General features: G+C 40.1%; 2 long non-coding RNA genes across 2 annotated transcripts in view; both read right to left on the reverse strand.

The window, feature by feature from the left end:
* LOC136992459 (uncharacterized) overlaps window positions 1-17,927 on the reverse strand; it is a 115,640-nt gene that overhangs the window by 95,313 nt on the left and 2,400 nt on the right. The window lies entirely within an intron of this gene.
* Window positions 11,903-13,257, reverse strand: LOC106498907 (uncharacterized). The gene is made up of 3 exons (XR_001295066.2): window positions 13,132-13,257; window positions 12,575-12,794; window positions 11,903-12,093 (listed from the first exon to the last, which is right to left on the reverse strand). It is a non-coding gene; the product is annotated as an uncharacterized lncRNA (long non-coding RNA).

Below are 17,927 nucleotides of genomic sequence, written 5' to 3' on the forward strand. Positions count from 1 at the left end.
TAGAGCAATTGCTAACAGAGAAGTACTAGCAGGGAGGCATTTAAAGCATTTTAGCTGTCTTTGCATGCAGTTTTCAAAACCATGTGATCAGCAAACACTCTATAGACCACAGTGATCCACAAACCATATCTTCATCATCTAGGGCAAAAGTAAAAGTTTATACAGGTTGCAACAGTGTAGCATGGACTTAATAAAGCATCCTCTTCCAACCTTAGAAAGTGTAATTTCCACAGCAGAAAGCGCTCCCTTCTTCATTAACTTCAAAATGTCACTAATGGTGCCACTAGACATCAAGCAGCATCCTTTTGAGAATCTGGCATATTCTTCACTCACCCAGCTTTCAGACAAGCACAGCGTTCAGCTGAATAGCTTTTTCAACAAATGACATGTCACAGCCTTGACACAAAAATACTTGCACCTTGTCAATCATTCACTCACCATCAAGTTCAAATGCTCATATTCAGAGATTGATTCTATGTGCACTGCAGTTAATGTTAAAAACGAACTCTCAGAAGGGAAGATGAGTGCAAGTAAAAGTACAAAGTAAATGTGGCAAATCAGAGAAAATACAGTGCCATTTGTATAGTAAATAGGCAATGCAACTTTTGTAGCACATGGTAATTCAGGCACTAGCTACAAAGAACAACAAAAGCAGAGTGTCAGATGACAAAGATGGAAATGTAAGTTGGTATGAATGGTCTCCAATTTTAAACTGGTGACCTAAAAGTCCCAGTCCAAAGGTTAGACACTGTTTTATCCATCAAGGTTGTTATACTGCAATCATCACTATAATACAACATAGCAAGTCTGATCCTTTACTGCCAGTGAGAAATCCATGTGTCATTTCCAGCACCCCAGTTATTTCTTTGATAGATGTGTGAAATAAAGTACTATTGTGCAGAACAAGTTGCCTGTACCAGCCAAGGCATCCTTCATCACTTTCTTCAAGCCAGTTTGATCTGAACGGAAACTATGGGAAAAATTAAACATAGTCACTTTGGAATTATTCAGGCAAAATGATAGTAATTAAGAACTTTTCCACTTAACCTCTCCAGGGCCATGTCACAGAAAAACTCAAGTATCTTGAAGATGCCTGCAAGGAAAGAGCAGAAGCTAACTAAAGGCTTAGTCTGGGATTTCTGAAAGGTCCAAAGGTATTAAATTCAAAAGAGTTGGATGTTTAGTACCTGTTTTTCACTTCAGAAACAACAATCTAAGACGCCTGGAATAACAAAAAAAGTGGCCCCTACAAAATCCAGATGCTAGCGGAATTGAAAATAATGCAAGATAAAAGCTATAGGAAAGGGCTTGCTTAGTATTATACTCTTACTGCTTTTTGGAGTAATTTTAAAAAAAGTCTTCCTGGCCTCATCTCTTTTCTAGAGGGCTTTCCACTATGTGGTATGGTATTTCACAATTACATTTTTAATGAAAAATTACATTTAATTGAGAAGCCCATTTTCTGGTGTAGCACTGCTTTGACATGATGTTTTTAACCAGCCTATTTCCAGACTTTCCCCAGTCCTCCCAAATCACCCAGGGAAGCCACTATAACCATCTGCGCATGCTATCTTGTGTAGAGACCCTGCTGGGCCAGCTCACATACCTGGTAACAACTCAGTTACGCTCCAGCTATGTTTCATCTACAGTTAAGGATTTGGATCTATTATTTCTCTCATTTAACTTGCTTCTTTTTATCTTGGTGCCAACTGTCTTAGACAATGAACGATTACATGAACTAGTCAGTCAGCATACATCATCTAAGCTGATACACAAAAGTTCTGAGGTTATTGATTCTTGTAGATTTTAATATCCCATTGAACAGCCCAATTTGATTAACTCAATTTAATTTAATGCCACTCATTCATTATTTTGTGCTCTTAATTGCCACATGCTAGGTTAGCTGTTTCTGTCTCTTCAGCTTTCTTTTTATCTCTCTTTCATGGATCAGGTAACTCTCTACTGTATTTGCAGTCAAAGACCCCAGGGAATTAACTCAAGAACAGCAATCTTCAATCAGCTGCATTTCTCAGTTAAAGCAGGCTCCACTTAATCGCTCTCTGAATCAAGGCGTTGCAGCTTCAGCTAGGAGAGCGGCAGTGCAAGGCATTCCAGAGAATCTAGGCAATGGAGAACTGGCACAACGAAACACAAAAGCTTGTTTAAGTGACACACTGGGAGATGGTCTCTATGCTCAGTGACAGCGGATAGTAGAGGCAGAAGCCTTCTCTTGTGGCTCTCTCTTCTAGAGTTTTGATGCTCTTTCATGCTAGTTTTGGAAATGCCAAAGCTCTATGCATTCTGCTTTTCACAACGGCTTGTATATACCGGGCTCCTTCCTGCTTTACTATGCCAGTGTAACACTGCTATGTTTCCTATTCTAACCCATTTTAATCTAAGGAGGTCTCTTGGAAATGAACACTAGCATGGGGGAGGGAAGGAATATAATAGCAAGTGCTGAAGCTCTCAAAGCAATGTATTTTTCTCCTGGTCCTAAATGATTTTATTGTATCTCAGATTTTCATCACATTACCTCAAATGGCAGGAACTGGCCCACCACTCACTTTCATAGCATTGCCATTACTGCAAAGTAGCATCTCTTTTAATAGTGACAGGGTTAGCAGCTCCAGATAGAAAAAAGGGATTATGGTAGGGTGCCCACTTACCCACTGCTACTTCATTTCCTCAGCCATTTATCAACACATTCTTCATTTGGAGAAATAAAATCAATGGTAGGTGGAGCTCTTTCAGTGCATTTAACTTCCCTGGCATGATACAGGTGGTAACACAGCTGAGATCAAACACTTCCATCTATCCTCCAGAGCCAGCTTGGCTGTCGACTAGCTGCTTTTCAATTAGAGGCTGGAATATTTCTGGCAAGGATTGAGCATCCTTTTTGCAGCTGGGATTTGCCTGGCTGTTGCTTTCTTACTTAAAGAATATTCACTTTCTTCTTAGTAGCTCATTCAATTTTTCCCCATGGTCCATAAAAAGAGAAAGGCCTGGCTCAAGTTATGAGTTAGTCACAAACCCATGGAAAGTTTTAAGCAAATAAGGAGACCTAGATATTAGAACACTGATGTTGTGTTACAGTTTATAAACCCTGCCACACATTGCAATAAATATTTCTTTGCTAGTTTCCTACAAGAAAAGGGAAATAACTACCTTGTGGACAAAGCCTGAGAAAGCTTCAGGAGACTTCTTGGCTTGTTAAGTTACTGCAGCTCCCTGAATATCTTTACTCCAAGTAGGGATAACAACTGTTGCCATTCATAGGGGATTTTAGAAAGTTTAATTTCTTGAGACGTTTGTTAGGACAGCAGTAAAGGGGTAACATCATTCCAATGCTTTACAGAGAGGAGAAGGTACTGTAATGACTTGTTGCACTTTCAGAAATCTTTATCCCTCTCTGGGTTTTACATTTAATATGTAACATAGATGCAAATTAGCAGTGGCTATCCTGACTCTAGAAGGCTTAGAGAACATGGAATCAAAGTGTCAGAGATTTTCAGAATATAAAGCAAGAAACAAAGAGCACAACTTTTAGATCTGTACCTAACTTTATCATAAATTTCCCATGTGATCTTCAAGGGCACATCTTACTTAATGTGATTTAATACCCATCAGAATACTTCAAATCTTTGTCTGCCTCCATGCCTGGCTCCTCTCTACATCTTGTTAGATCCCCTGCAGAGTCGACATGACGACAGTATGTCACTCTTAGCTCCTTTAAAGCTTTTATACATTTCTGCTGATGTGCTAATATTTGCTTCAGTGGGTCAGCCTTTGCAATCTAACTACTCTTCACAAGTTATGATTCAAAATAACCAGGATGTCTGGTTTTCAAGTTTAAAGCCAAATGACTTGTAGTCTCACTCCTCACGTAAAGATCAGTAACAGCTGGCTGACAGGTAACATACCAATTTTCATATACTCTAACACTGTTTAAAACACTACACACTGGAGACTTTTTCCCCCCCCCCCCCCCCATATTCAGGCTAGCTTCTCATCCCCTAACATACACATTGTGCTTTGCACTTTGTGAATTCCTAGTATGCATGTAACTCAACAATTTAGCACTTATAAATCAGCCACAGACTGATCCGTCTTCCCAATCCCTACCCTGAAGTGCTTTGTCAGCAGAGGTTTGAAATATTGGTTCTGCAGGTGCATGTAGATCAATATTAAATACACGGTAGTTTAGTCTGCAGTGACTAATATTAGCTCTGCTTCACCAGTCATCTGGAGAGTGCAGTTACCTAGGTGAGATTTCTAAAGCACTGAACACTGACCAAAGTCTGCTTTTAAACAAGTCTATGGTATAACTCCCGTTGAAACTCAGCTTACAGGTCCTCCATTAAGCACCAATTATTCTGGCTGACTACAGGCCACAATGTTCCTTAGACTTTAGTAAGTAGGACCACATTAAAGGAGGTGCCAGATGGTTCTGAACAAGTTGTTGGGATGCACCAACAGCCCTTTCACTTGCTAAAGCTTGCACGAACCTTGGCTGTCCTGAGAACAGGCACACTGGCACTGCCACACACCTGCTGTATAAAATGTAACTATTGGTTTCTTTTTGAAACTTTCCAATGGAAAAATGGGCATCTAGGGCTCTCACTTCACTGCCCTTCACCAATATTCAATTCAAAATGGAGTCAAATTCTTCTGCACATTTTAAGCCGTGCATTGCTCAAGACTCAATGAAGAAGAATGAAACCGTATCAAGAAAGGAAAGACATGTAGATCAGGAACCAGGCTGAAGCAGCCCAACTTCACATAAGCTGTTCCCATCTCTGTAAGCAATCACAACTATTAATTGTACCAACTTAACATTTCCTCTTGCCAAGGAGCCAGGAAATGGCTTTGCTGTTGATTTTAGATAGGGTATTGTCACAAGCTGGTGAAAAGCAAAGAGTTGCGGCACAATGGAAATATGGATTATTAGTCAATTCGGAAGGGATGTGGAAAAACAACACTAGCAATTCCTTTCCCAAGGAGGAAGCACCATTTCAATCATCAGTGTCACAACTTAGCATATACTCCCAGAGCAGACATGAGAAAGAAGCAAATCAATGCGATGGAGCTAACACCATCAGAGACCACAGCTGATGCTTCAGACCAAGGAAGCAGAGAGCATACAAAAAAAGAGAGACTGACAAAGACAGCGTCATCAAATTTTACCTGCCTAACTTGATTACGTGGGCAGGCAGTAAAAATAACTCTTGCTGCAAAGTTCATACCTCTGTCCAGAGAGAAAGTTTGCCTATCATGGAGTACCCTGACATGCCACAGACAAACAAAGCACTTAGCAGCACTGAACTGATAGACAAAACAAATACGAGAATCTTTTCCTTCACCAATGGAATGCAGCCTCCTCTGCAGTGAAACACAGAAAGGATTTAACAGCAAAAATTTACCTCCATATTGTGGTTAGTCTGAAGGAAACTGTAAAGATAGGAGAACTTAAGGAAGCAGTCTATAATAAGTGTATCTGGAAAATAGCCAGTTATCTGGAGATAACTCCAGCTGCACACACTGATGAGAAGTAACACCACATGTTAATGGCCACACCTGACTTGAGTCCTTGCCTTAGCACCTTACTACAGGCCACAAAGTAGTGTAGTGCTGAGGCAACTGGATCATGGCCGGCTCAAAAAAAAAAAAAAAAAAAAAAATCACCCACTAAATCAACACACCACTTCCTGCAGCACCCAAGGTTTCTGCATCCAAGCACTCACCAAGCATCCTCACTCATGCTCATCAATCACAGCCTGCATGTGACTTTTAGAGAGGGGTTACAGGAAGGCCAGGGAAGAAAAGAGAGTCTCCAGACTGTCATGAGAAGAGACAAGACTTATATATGCAGTCATCGGATGCTGTGAATACTCTATCACAGTGGATCCTTGTTCTGTACCAAGGGCACTCTTTTACAGTCCCCACCAATATGAAATATGCAGGCTATTAGATTTACATACTGCCTTCATGTTCCAGCTGCTTTAGGAACAAGACAATAGTCCATGGAGAATGCCTCTGTGCTCTTTCCTCTTGTTCTTTCACATACCCTTGAACTGCACTGCTCTCAGCCAAATGCCAAGGAAACCAGGCTTTCATCCTCCATGGCAGCATTCTCTCCCAGAGGGAAAGACATCGAATCTGTCAGTCCCAAAGGCACACCACCATTTACTAAGAAATCACCCTCTCCTCTCACCAACCCCTCAACAGATGAGCAACTTCACCACATGTGTGTCAGCCTTCAAAACAAAATGGAAAAGCCTGCAGCCAAAGCAACAGCTGCCACAGCTGATTTAGCCATTGGTAAAGAAGGAAGTGAGGGAAGGAAAGGGAGATGACAGACTCTTTAGCCTCTGCTGTTACGCGTATTACAGAAGGCCTTGATCAGCATTACTGCAGATACAGTACTATACACACTAAGAGTCTGGCTGAGGGTGCTCACAGTCCCAATACAGGAGTCAGGCAAGGAAATTAGTATTTCCCTTTTTACAGACAATGAATTCAGTGGCCACATGATGTGATTAAGGTCACAAAAGGCAAGCTAGGATTTGCAACTCTTCTGTGACATTGATCAGCATCAGACCTGGGAATTAGGGGATTCTCACACCTGCTTGGGTATGAGACTGCCAGCAGCCCAAAAGGAGCCTGTAAAGAAGGAAGTCTAAGGGACAAGCCTCAGAACTGCAGCTGTCAAAATGGCAATCCAAATTTTCATGCTAATACTGCTAAACTACTTCTGAGCCCTCAGCTGGCTCAGGACGGTGCAGTGTAAGTGAAGACTTGAACACCTGACTACAGTGCACACACTTCCAGCCACCGCTGCCCAGGAGCAGCTTGAACTGTGGACCTTGAAGTTCTTTATGCTCAGTCCTGAGCTGTCTCTTTCGTTATTCATTTTCCCCTGCCAAGAAAGTACATACACAAAACATATTATCTGCCTCTCTCATCTAGCTGTCTCCAAGAAATCAGCCTTTACCAAAGCCCCCACAAAAACATTTGGGGGGGGGGCAGACTTTTTTCTTTTTAAACACTTTTTTTAAACTGTCCTTGATACTAAATCTCTGCTTCAGAGGCTCCTGTCCTTCTCCTGAACTCCCTCACTTCTCTTCTCCCAAGTTTTCAGCAGAAAGCTCTACAGAAGATCTCAGCCCCAAGTTTTAGGGTTTTTTTTCCTGATGGAGCTGGATTTCCACCCATGGATGATCCAACATGGAGGAAAAGGAAAAGCAGTGGAGCTATGTGCTCCTATATTCCAGAACGCTGTTGAAGCTACACAACTTCACAGCCCTCTCTGCTTTAAAAGATACATTTGCCCAGTCCTCTGAGATGTGTGTTTGTACTACTGTGGTGACTAATGACCCCAACCAGAGGAGGACTCCATGATGCCAAATGCAGCACATAAGCAGAATAAGAACAGCCCTAATTTAAAATGAGATGTAATGAGGGGGATGAAACAAACATAGAGGACAGGGTAAGAGGATGGAAAAGCTATTACATGAACAGGTGTTTTCATTAACTGTCTCTACCTACCTCCTGTTTTTCACAGAGCTTAGCTCCCTACAACCAAAGCACCATAAAGACTGAAACCATGAATCAGGGTTTGAGGCTTCTTTTGGTCCAGAAGAGGGCAGGAACACAGCATAAAGCTATCCTAATCCAGGGAAGTTCAGGTGTTCCAATGCATTTTCAAGCAAGCTATTACAAGCGACAGAGTGACTCTCTAGAGGAGAGTTAGGGGAGGCAGGGATTTAAATGCTGCTCTGAATTTTACAACAGGTGGCGGTACTTATCTACCCTGACCTGGCCCTGCTTTTATGTCTCTGGCTTATTCCGTTCTCAGATGCCTAAAAAGGACAACAGACAACAGAGAGAAGAGAAAAGGAGGGAGTATCCCTCTTCCTATTCCTGCCTACAGCAAAGGCAATGTTTAATTTATAGGATGCCCTCTACACACTCCCCTCCACAGCTGGAATCACTCAGAGTCCACACCAGAAGGGCATGACATTTCCTCCAGATTGTGATATGCCCATTCATTTTCAGACACCAGTACCACTGCTCAAGATGACTAGTGCACATCAGAAAATTAGTAGGGAAAAAAACAAAATAAAACAAAAAAACAAAAAAAAATGTGCCAAGAGAAAGGGAAAAGTGCATGCCAAGCTCTGTTCCAAGAAGATTACGCTAGAAAACTGGGCAGTGATCTGAAAGGATAACTTCAGATGAATAGACTCATATGCAGCCCATCTACTTAACCTGTATGCCAACAAGCAATATAGCACAGCTCTGCTATTCATCCCATCTGACTGTAGAAAGGTGGGAGTTGGAAGCTTTCTGCTGCCAAAATGCCAGCCACTAGCCAAAAGGTACATTTGGTTGCTTGTCAGTGCAGCAGATGTGAACTGGGCATCCTTTCCCTTCTCTGACCTCCTCAAGGACAGCAAAAACAGCTCTGGAGAAGGAAATAACAGAGGTTAGCAAAGGTAATTCTTTTTAAACAGAGTTCTGCTTTTTGGCCTTATTTCCACATCATATTTTTCCACCAGAAATTTGTCAAGAAAATTTTATTCCCTTAATATTTATCTTTTGCATAGGAAAATCCAGGGAGGTGAGGAGATTCAAATTAAACTGAAAGAGAGAGAGAATTACCAACAGCAGCAAGAAGGGCTTGTACTGAAAGAATTAAGAGGAGGACTGGAACAGCACATGGCAAACACTGAACATGTAGAGACGAGACACCACAGAACTGTGAGCCCAGCTAAAAACCTCTCAAATTCCTCTAACAAATATACCCTGCTAACTCATTGCCTGCTGAAGAATTAAAACGTATAAGAGGTCATCCCAAACCTGGAGGCGAATTCCTTAAATGTAATGGTCTTGAAAATACTGGGGTGGGGGGTTGCTCCAACCTGCTATGCAGTGTAGAGAAAAAGCAACAGGAACAAATACTGAAGAAGACAGGAAAGAATGAGTTCCACTTCCCACTGATCTTTTTATGCCTCTACAGGAATCAGTGCTGTGGAGATACAGGGTGCAAATGGGCAAAGGAGAAGTCTTTATGTAATGTTTCTGCCCTCAAGTGAGATTACTCTTCATAAAGGCGCAATGAAAAGAGGATTCTGCTGCTTTACACAACAATAAAACATCTTCCAAATCCTACCATGCTATAAAAACAGTAATAGCAGCAACTATTAGTCAGATTTCAGAGGCATGTGAAAATGTGAGAGAAAGCAGACACCTGAGCAACTCAGGGTGAAGAAGCTGCACAGAGTTACTGTCCTGAAAGAGGAAAGGACACTTGCTTCTTGGTATTCTCGTCACTTACTAGAAACGCCATGAGTCAAAACCCCTGAGCTAAAGATATTCAGTTGGAGTCTTCAAATTACAAAATTCTTATATCCACCTGCAAGAAAGAGCTCATATATTACATATACTGTTAAGCAAGCCAACTGGATAAATCCATTGGTTATGAGCTCTTTAAAAGTTACCTCTTTAAATCAGCTTTTGTAATTTCAAATGCATAATTGCATATAAAGCCACTGAGACACCAAAGTTATTAAAAGTGGGGCTTATTTACTGAGCCATTTTTAATGGAGTATTTAATAAAATGTATGCAAATTGTATGTACTATTAATATGCTCATTAGAACAGTTAACACAATACGAACTCTTGCTCATACTTCACTTTCCATTCCCTCAGTGATCTTTCCTATTTTGGGTTGGTAACCACAACAGCTAACTTTACCCTCGTCACCTGAGGCTACCTCTATAGTTGGTGCAGAGAAAAAGCATTCCCAGAGAGCAATTCAAACCAGATTTTTTAACTTAACACAGTAACCCATAGCATTCTCAGAGAATACCTCTCCTTTCCCTAGTAATACAGAGACCTTTCAGAGTCAATAGAGGAAAATGGGCACTTTTAGAACAAAATTCTCTCACTTTAGGAGATTTTTGGAAATTTACCTTAAGCTGAGTTGCACTGTGCCCCAGAATATCCATTTCTCTCCACTGACCACAGAGTTTAGACAACTTGCTCAGATGTTAAGTGTCTGAAGATAATTAAGCTGAACCCCTCCTGAATTTAGGTTTACAGAACAGTTCTTCAGAGACAAACAGTAGTTGGAGCAAAGATATTTGGGGTTCTGTATGGAATATAAAACTAATGATTCCTTAGCTAGTACCAGAAGTACACCTGCAAGCAACATTAAAAATGCCCACATTAATTTCCCAACTCTATTTGTCACTGCTGCACAGCCTTTGGGCTCAGCTCAAAGACAAGGATATCCGTTTGCTGTCCTGCACACACAGATTCTCTTGCATTTCCCATGAACAAAAAGAGTCAAGTGTCCAATCTTCATTTTCAGGCAATCCTCTGATCAAATTTGAACTGACGATCAAATGCAGTTCACTCCTTCAGTATCTGTTCTCAGAGTGCAGACTTGAAAAACTGATAGTCCCTTCTTTGCCCAAGAGAGTATCATATGATACTAACCTTTCTGTTAGTTTTGTATCAGGTTGAGGGCTTTTTTCCTCCACTTACTGTTTTCTGTTAGAAAAGACAAAAAGAGAACCAAACTCCACATTCTAAATGGCTTTTGCAGTCTCAGAAGGAAGGGCGAGGGGTGAAAGGGGAAAACAGAGAGAGACAGAGGAAGGAACAAACCCTACACACAATGGATCATATGCAGATGGTCATGACCAACTGATGATGAAAGCGGACATTTTGCTTTTGTGGACATATAAGAAGAACTGAATGCTGAGGCTGTGCACTGACTTAATAGGCGAGTAAATCCCTGTATACTGGAGGAAAAGTAGCAAGAGGAAACAAGATCTTCTACTTCACTCTTTCTACCATTACCACTCGCATTGCTCAGGTTCTGTTTTGTGCTGGGGGTACTTAAAATACTTCACTCAGAGAAACTATTGTCCTTTAGAATGGATTACAGAGGAATCATCTTGCTACTCCATGGGTTCAAGGCTCTAAAAAATGTGTGTTACTCTTAGAAGAATAGAAGTGAAGAATGGCTGGCTGTAATTCTACTGAACACGGAAAAAGTAAAGGAGCAGTTTTGCTTGGGTTTGATGTATTTTAGAGAATGAAACAGCAAAATACATGGCATCACCCTGCAACACCATCAAGCAGAAGTCTTTTCCAGGGATTCAGGAACACCCAACACACGTGTTTAGGCAAATGTTTTTATGTGTACTCATACCTACCAGGAGTCCTTGGCATCCTCTGAGCTGAACTAAACCTTTCAAGGTTCTAGAGAATTTTGAAGTACTCCTGGATTTCCATAGTCTATCAAAATCTGCTGGGTGACAAAAAGAGTTGCTCTCCAACATTTATATACCTTATAGACTTGCAGCCTTCCTCCTTTGCTTTACAGGCGTGGCCTCAAAACAAAAGGTAAAACTTCTTTCAGAGTGTCTAAATTACTCCTCTTTTTTCTCTTACTGTACTTCATCTATCCATTAAGAACAGACCAGTTGCCACTTTTGTGCTTAAGACAGAAAACAGATCCAATTCAACATCCAAAACCAGAGCCAGACTTTCAAGTATGGTGAATATTTGTGTCTGCAAGTTTATTTTAGCACCACAAGAACTACTACAACTTTTAAGGATGTGTCAATACAGAAACCCATGGAAGATTTATAGAATTGTGAAGGAGCAGTCAGCCTCACATTTCCTAGCATTGTTATGGGACAACACAACACTTGGTCCATTATGTCTCTTGCCCTTTTAAGTCCAAGTTGATTGCGCAATAAACACTGAGTCCACATTTCATGCCTTATTTTAGGCATACAATAACTCTGCGGGTACATAAACATCAAGAAGCTAAACAGTCCATGAATGACACTGCAGCTAGGCTGAAAGAGTTACTAAACCCCATTTGGTCGGAGACACTGTCTCTGACTTGGAACCAGACAAATAGCTTCGATTTTCCAAAAGGCATTTCATCAGGAAGGTGTATGGCACACAGTAATTACCTATGTTCTCTAAAGCTGTGAGACAGACGACCAGCTGCATACCTATCCACCTCCTGGCCCAGCTCCCAAACACTCTGGCATTTTCCACTGTTGCCTGGATGAATTAGACAAAGACAAAGGAAAACTGCATTAAGACTTCTGCCAGTTGGGTAGCATTTGGGGTTTTAAGGACCGCAGTCTAGGATTCAGTAACAATAGTTACTGTTTACAACATGCTACAAATACTGTGTTAGGAATCATAACAGCTCTCTAACTGTAGAATTGTCCTGTACTGTAAAATATGTCAGTAGGGCTTTGCCAGGGCATAGTGTTGTTAAGTATTCTGCATGTCCTTGAAATCCAAATATTCACACCACCAAGTCTGAATAGCCTCTTCCATACACTCCCTAGATGGCAAATTATGTGTGAGTAGATCCACTTCTAATGGTTTTTTTTAATCAAAGTTTTGTACCAAAATAGTGGGTTCACTGCTCTGCACCATGGCTTTCTTTCCTAATAAACAACACATGTCAAAATCCAGAGGCAATAAGAGCAGCTCATTTCAGTGATTTGATGGGACCACAGCTTCAATTTACCTTCTGCAAGTTGCCCGTTATCTCTGTAGCTTCATTCAGAGACACACTTGCCTCTTCTTGAGGAGAGAACATTTATCATAACAAGCAGCTGCTGACTCAATTGTCCCATTACAGTTGCTCCCATTATCACATGGGACTGGACTGTTTATTTCAAGTATTCCTTTGCCTAACAGAGTCTTTGCTGACATCATGAAGGTACAGTCTTTCTAATTTATTTCAGCTAAAAGAGATGAACAGAGAACAAAAGTAAAGTTCCCACAAAAGAACATAGTGTGACTGTTTCCCCTGCAGCAAAATGCAACAACTTCAAGAACAAAATAGCCCCAGAAACCACCTTTTAAAACAAACAAACAAAAAACCACACATACAAAGGTATAAAACAAGGGGGGGAAAAAGAAAGATCTAGCAGTTCTATGGCTGTACTTGTTATCCAGACAAACAAATATAAAGAATAAGTGACTACCTGTGAAAGAAGTGAAGAACAACAGGGAACGTAAGGTGCAAAGGACAACAGGGAACGTAACATGCAAAGAGAAAACTGAAGTAAATGGACATACATTTCTCCCAGACATTTCTTCAAAGAGCTTGGAAAATTCAGGAATAGATTCCATACCGATTGTGCAATGAAACCAGAAAGAGTCAGATGTCATCCAGGGATATTTATGATGCTTTATACAGAGAGACTATTATCGCTTGGAATGGACTATAGAAGAATCATTTTGCTGCTTCACAGGTCCAAGGCTCTAAAATCTGTGTTACACTTAGGAGAGTAAAAGTGAAGTATGCAGAAGTGATCAAAGCAGAACAGGCTGGTTTTATAGCCTGCAGGGGAAACAACTGATCATATATTCTTCCTATGACAAACAACTGAGAAAATAATTGAGAGCCTCGCAGAAACCAATGTTGTTACCTCAGCAGTATTGATTTTAGGCAGACATCTTAATCTAACACATGACAAAACTTTGGTCATTGCAGTAAGATATAGCTTTCAAGGAAAAATGATATTTACAAAGGTAGTTTATGGTTCAGTTAGAGATTCTTATGAAGTCAAAGCCAGGCTATAAATGAATGGAAAGAAAGGGACTTTTTTAAAAACAAAATGGATAGAAAGTTCGATTAAAAAGTGAAAATATGATTCAAGTATACTGGAGCAGAAGGATCTTCTAATCTTCAAAACACTAAAAGGAAGCAGTAAAAACGTAACTGTAACATACCTTACTGAAGAAGCCTTATTCTTATCAAAGGGATGACTGGCATTCAAAAATTCAGAGTTTACCCAGTTTGGGATTTTGTAAGAAAGCTCTTCCTGAATTTAACAGAAATGTTCCAGTTGCTTATATTAAAAGGAGATGAGTTCTTTTCTTTTAAACCAAAATGTTATAGCAAAATGAAGCTGGAACGGGACAAGAAAGAACATAAAAATCTATATAGTTCTTTATTGACACTCAAAGTAATATGAAAATAAATAGATAAAAAGTATTAATAGCAATGAGCAAAACTACATAAAAATTGTAACAATTATCAGATTTTAAAAATGTATGTAAAGAGTAAAATGAGTTGTGTTCATGGCAACTACTGAGAGCAGATTTTTAATTAAAAAGAAAAGGGCATGGGGGAATAGAGAAGGCATTGCATGCAACTCAAATTTTTTCCTGACTTCCCCCTGTGTTTCTTCCTCTGATGTGGGCAGAGCAATCCTATCTGCTCTTGCCCTTCACATTAGGCCGAGTTCTCTGCACCTTTCAGTCTGTCCTGTTTCCTTGGGTGTCTGAATAGCCCCCCCTGCACCTGCTCTGTTTGAAGGTAGGTAACTAACACCACATATAGACCTTCAGATGCCATTAATTGGTTCTCTCCAGTGGAAGTATTTTACCTGCTAAATCCACTACTACCTTCTTAACATCTGTAGCAACCCATACAGATAGTCCCTTCTCTATTTTTCCCAACTGATGAATTCTCAGTCTAGTAGAAATTCTTCGGTTTAGTCCCATAGTCACTAACTTGGCATGTTTTTCACATGCTTGAGACAAATGCTGGTTCACGAAGTGGCAATCTGTGTTGTAGTTCTCCAGCAACCAGCTAGTGACATGAATGTTTATCACTCTTCCATATGCTTGTGGCACACTAAGAATCCCCTCAATCCTCCATCTCTCCTGTTGTCATGCTGCTGCTGTTGCTTTTGTTCACTGGAGACTCCAGCACAAGTGCCCTCAAGGGAAAGGAACGGTCACTGGGCTTCCAAAACCAGCCTTCACTTTTGGCATCTTTTCACATAGCTGGCATGAAACAAATACAGCTTATTGGCCTTTAACATAGATTTCTTCAGATACTAGGAAAAACAGGCACTGTAGAGTGTGGCTGATGAAATATCATACCTAAGGTTGATTTATTCACTGCTTGCCTCATTTTATTACATGCATCAGGGTGATAAGTAGCAAAATTTCTTATATTTTGTTTACGCATTATACAATTTAAGGCTTAGCTGCAGCATCCTGAGAATCACAGCAGGCTTTGTAAGTAATGCAGAAGACTCCACTAAGTTGTGCCTATTTCCATCACATGGAGACCATTTGCAGGAGCAAATTAATACCAGGTTTTATTCCTCAGTAGCAAGCATCCACTGCACCACTATGCATATAATGCTTCCAAAGTGTGAGGCTAGGAGATCATTCACAAAAGTCTGTCACCTATTTTGAGAAATTCAAAGTGCCTCTGAATCACATCCTTCAATGTCAAACCCTCTTTGTCAGGAGAACTGCTTCTATCATTGAATCTATCAAGCCGAGCCATTGAATGAGCTATTTTACTGGGTCTGCCCCAGTCAAGCTCAATTTGAGTTTTACAGTCCTTGATACTTCTGGAATATTTTCATAGAAGCCATTAACTTACTTTGCACTGGGAATTATGCTGCTTGGCAGTAGCTATCTCTCCTCACGATACCTGTATATCCAAAGTTGAACCTAGTCGTGTAATGAGATGGCAAAAAGTAGTCATATATATTCAAAATGTTGGCCTGTAAGCCAGTAAGACCTGAAAATATTTACCAATATGTCAAAATGCTTCTAGCTGAAAACCGTTTCTAAACCATTCGCTGTTTGCAAGTTTAATGGCTTAAGGCTTATGGGCTCATGAATCACCAGCTCTCTTAGCAGAAGCATTTGAAATGTTGATACCTTAGCCTTGAAATAGATGTGAAGGTATCACAGCCTTTACAAGCTGTTATCGAAAGTCATACTTTAAAAGCTCCCACAGAAGACTGAATGCAATAGAAGCAGCTGAGCAGGATGAAAGTAACAGAACCAACTTAGTTAAAGTCATTGTTCATGTCTGCGTTCCATTTCAGTGATTACCTTCCAGCTGGATAATGAATCATATTAAAGGAAGCTTTGATACCTACAGTTTGTCTGATAAAAAATCCAGATGACTTTAGAAGCAATGATGAGTATTTGGGAAACTATTAGTCTTATTTCAAATTACTGATTTCAACTATCTGAAGAAAATTTTGGAGAACAATTTGATTTATCACAGATAAAAGAAAGATTGTATCATTCTTACTATCCCAAGATTTTCAGTTGAGAAGACATATGAACACTCACGGCAAAAAAATTGCTACAGCAGATACATGTGGAACGAGTATCTCTAAGGTCAAGGGGGTTATACTGATAAATGACAAACACTGCATTACAGAGCTGCAAAATTAACAGTTAAATGTATGCTATACTGGAGAGATAACAGGCATGAAGCAGGCAAATATGATAACAAATCAAACTGGAATAAAAGAAAAAAAATCTCAATTGTAAATAAAAAAAATAGCAATTCCCTATACAAGCCTCTAAAATATGCTACCTTAAATTGATTCACCTAGACCTTCCAAGAGGATATACACTGTAGAGTGCAGTGTTTAAGTTATAAAATATATACGTTATGTCAATGGCACCTATGATAGACAGATAAATGAACTCATAAATATGCAAAAAAGTTTTCTGTTCCAGTTTTAACCAAAAAGTTTAGGGAAACCCATAACAGTAACAACAACAACAACAAAGAAATAAATACAAGAGAACGCTTATAGGTTTATTTATCTGCTAATACAATAAAAAGTACACAAATTCACTGCTTCCTGTATCTCTGAGCAACTGCCCTAATACAAACATTCATCTACCATCTGTGTGCTGACAACTTGCAGATCATCCCCTTCACGTCTACCTAGTCCCAGCCAAATTAAAATCCCAACCTGTTTCCAACACCTCTCAGAGGATATCTAGGAACAGCTCAACCTCATCTCTCCAAACTTTCTCCTCCATCACTACAGATACAAAAATGACCATTTTACCTGTCACTCAGCTCCTAACTCATCACCCTCAACTCTGATTTTTCTCCAGACCCTCATAGCCAAACCATGCAAAACCAGAAAGATTTTGACTTCTCACCATACCCTTGTATTCAAATAATGCAGAAGTAATCAGAAAGATTTTGACGTGTCCAAGATGATTTTTTTTCTGTTCATCTTTACACCTAAAAACCTTTGTCCAAACTCTCATCACTTTGATTTCTGCAACTGCTTTCCTCAGATCTAATATTGTTCAGCTCTTATCCACTCATAATGCTCTCTCAAAGAACATTTTCAGCAATTACTCTGACCATGTGAATGCACAAATGTATTCTTCTTCGGTTCCTCCTCCTGTTTGGGCTTTTACATATTCTGCACTCCTATTTTAAATAAGCTCCTTGTAAACAGCTCCAAACCTCATTCTCCTTCCTCAGAAAGTCCCCTTAAAACCTCTTTGCTCTGACTTCTCCCAAGAAACTTGACAATTAGGCTATTTACAAGCATGCTGACCAATACAGCCTAACTCCTCCTCACACTTCCAATTCTGTCCATGGACATTTATCTTATATTCACGTTATAAGCTTTTGGGGGCAGAGATCACTGCCTCCTCTTCCTTCAACTGTACCTGAACTGCACCTGAGACCCTGAATACACTTTTACATTATTCACTGAACTAGATATGTGTCGTACTTCCACGGTACTTGCTTCTCAACATTTTATGCAAGTGTTGCTGTATTTTAGAAGATTGGGTGACTGCTATCCTCGTGATATATACAGGAGAACAATGTGTGGAAAACCAAGGTTTGAAGTAAGCACCATTCAATAAATTATGCTTGAACTCATGCTAGCAATATCTTGGCCTCAATGAAACAGAAACTTTCAGACATAACAGGTAGCTCCACTGAATTCTTCTCAAGCTTCAGACCAGTATAGCTTCAACATATGTACAGGGATTGTTTTCAGCGAGCTGTGCTATTCAAACAAGTCTACACAAAATTTCTTCAGGGTGTCTGTGGTGTACAG

This window comes from Apteryx mantelli, chromosome 7, assembly GCF_036417845.1.
Source record: "Apteryx mantelli isolate bAptMan1 chromosome 7, bAptMan1.hap1, whole genome shotgun sequence".
NCBI classification, from domain to species: domain Eukaryota; kingdom Metazoa; phylum Chordata; class Aves; order Apterygiformes; family Apterygidae; genus Apteryx; species Apteryx mantelli.